The sequence below is a fragment of the Mya arenaria genome, chromosome 3, assembly GCF_026914265.1.
Source record: "Mya arenaria isolate MELC-2E11 chromosome 3, ASM2691426v1".
Classification (NCBI taxonomy): Eukaryota; Metazoa; Mollusca; class Bivalvia; order Myida; family Myidae; genus Mya; species Mya arenaria.
In genome coordinates, this window is record NC_069124.1 from 29,744,255 (window position 1) to 29,747,482 (window position 3,228).

Below are 3,228 nucleotides of genomic sequence, written 5' to 3' on the forward strand. Positions count from 1 at the left end.
CTATCGTTCGGTTATAAATTGATAGTAAATTTGCATCAAAAACATGCCCATAACTACAGTGGTTGCGTGATTATTCACAAGACGCATGTCTCCAGCCCTGGCAGCCAGAACATTACTGTGACACTTGTGGAATTTCACAGCTTTCTTTTTTTTTATAGAATCATCCTGTTGCACATGTGATACATTAATCTATTTGTACATAAACAACGACTGAACAGAGAAATATCAAGTAGTGAACACGTGACACATTTTAAAGCACAAGTAGTTGCCAAACAAATGATGATTAAGGTAGATTCTAACTAAAATAATAAAAGCGCTGAAAGCGTTGTAAGGCTGTAGACTCAACACGAGCGAGTCCTTTTAATTAAAGTGGTCTTTCAATTCGCACTTCTTTAAACCGCATAACACCATACGTTCAATTTTGTAACCGCGACACATTAATATTTTAACATGTCATGTCAAAAAGTAGATCTGACGATACCTGTTTTCAATTTGTCGTTCTAACGCCTGTAGGCCTGCGCTCTACAACTTAATATATTTGTTTATTATAATGCCGTGTATATATTAGTTATACAGTATAAACTGTTGGGCCATCTTTAAAAAGGTTCGAAAACTTCAATGACATCGACACTCAGTTACTTACGCTGATGTCCATTTTATAAGTTCGATTGCATCCTTCACTGACGTCATTTTTATTCCGCTGCCTGATGACGTCACGATGCCTTCCATACACTGAACTGCTAGTTACACGTACGTCGATCGTCACTTTCGAAAGCGTTTTTTTCCTTGAACGTGCCACATAAGACATAGCCTTCGCTTGCGTATACATTATTGATGAGTCAGTAAAACATGGCAATTAAAACTTGTAAAATCCTGAAAACTGTTTTAGAATATTATTAATTAATCACATACCATAGCAAAATACAATTTTGTTTGCACGTGAGAAAAACAGAGAAAAATAAACCGAGCATTTTAAATTGATACATTTTTTCAATTAATCGAGGTATAAAAGACACTTTTTAAACAAGTTTCTCTTGAAAAATCATTCAATGACATTATAACATTTCCCAAGATGAGATTCTACCAATAGCCGTTATTATGTTTGCTATAAAGCAATTAGAAAGTCAATAAGTGTGTGATCAAACAAATGACGGATGATTTCTTCCATCTTATCTTTATGTTCCTCGCATTGTGACGCCCGTATCATTAGCAGAATGGTTAGTCAATACAAACATCCCTATGTTAATTGTCCTATCTTCCAGGTATAATTGTGTTCTATTGCTTTGTCCTTGTTTTCATTTCTATCTGGGAGTAGGATTTGTTATTGGTCGCAGTTTCTATACAGTCAGTAGTTTATTTTTACAAAATAGTTATTTTTTGATTTGGTTAGTGAAACAAGAGTGTGTTTTTTATTCGTTTGTGAAACTGAAAGTTTTAGTCGTAAACTGAAGTTATCCTACTCTCATTGTTCTGTTATTTTACTAGTCAGTATTAAAAATGGGCACAAATTTCATTAGATGAAACAATCAACTCCTTCACATTTGTGACGTTTCTATGAACTTTCTCGAAACTTCTTAAGCTTAATAGGCGCAGGTAGCTTATTAAAATATACCAAAACACATACTTCAATATGATTTTAATAAAATTGAAAATGGTTTATTGTGATTAGCATGAATAGATTTCCAATCTAAATTCGAAAAAGTCCCAAAGAAGTAAATATTGCGCAAATTATAAAACAAACAAAAGCTAGATTAGCTTAATCTTCATATAACGGACTTAAGAAGTCTCGAGAAATTGGGCCCAGATATGATTAAAGTTACGATTAAGATCTATTACTGAAAACGGCCCAAGAAGATTACAAACAAATGTACGAACGGAGCACGCTTAATGTTATATATTCTTGTGTATACCCGAATAATAATATGAGGTTGCGTCACAATACGTGCGGGTGGCCTTTCACGTGTATTTATGTTTCGCAACCACTCTATAATGTGTTGCTGTTTTAAAACGTGTAAATATCTCGTTGTGCATACGTAGTTATTTCCATGATTATCAAGTTGCGGGACCATAACCAAATAGAGTCACAACGTCAGATCGACAATTGGATAGAAAATCGGATAGACAAGGAATTTGCTCGCGACGACGGCGACCAAAATGTGACGTAATGCCGACTGCATAAAGCCGAAGATAACTGTCGAATATTCTAGACATAAATACGACGTTAGGATACTGACCAAGATCAGACGTCCGGTTTCTACGGTGCAAATGTTAGAAAACGTCGTATAAATTCATCGATAGTGTTTTTTATATATATCATAAACGTTTTCAGTATTAAGCCGTTGATACATATAATATGGTGTATATCTAAATATTACATACTAACACTTATATGTAATATTGTAGTCACTTATGGTGACATATTACTGCCTTAAAGCTGCACTCTCACAGATATACCATTTTTACGACTTTTTTTTATTTTTTATCTTGGAAGGAGCACATTTTTGCGTAAATATCTGCAAACCAATGATAAAAGATTGCTGACAAAAGATCAGATCGCAGATTTTCATATTTCCGTTCGAAAAATAATGTTTTATGGCTTAAACCGTTACTAACAGTTTAAGAAAAATGCATAAAACATAAATTTTTGAACTTAAATATAAAATTCTGCGATCTAATTTTTGTCACCAGTCTTACATAACTGGTTTCCATGCATTTTCGCAAAAATGGCTCGTTCCAAGACAAAAAAAAAGTTGTTTAAACGGTATATCTGTGAGTAAAGTTTATATATATATATAAATGCATTTCTGGCTTCTACCTGATTATCTTTTTGTCAATTAATACATTTAGTAAAATGAAACCAAGTTTATATTCTGAAGGTTTTCATCTTTATATAGATATACCACGAGCCTGGAACTAATTTATTCGCAGCACTAGCTTAATTATGCTTGAAAATACTGCGGTAATCTTAGTCTGTAATATACTTCAAAACGCATCCTCAATTAAACATCATCATCTAATTCACGTTTACCGGCCATAATTTATCTTTAAAGACAGGAAAGAACGATCGCAATTACTCAAATTATTGTTGTAAAAGAAATGAATCTTCGAAAATATCATCAAACAAAAAAATACGATCTGCATTTTTACTTAAAATTAACATCGCAATAAAATGGTTGTATGTGACCGTAATGATATATTCGGTAGTAGCTTTTAGAGCGCTATTTTCAC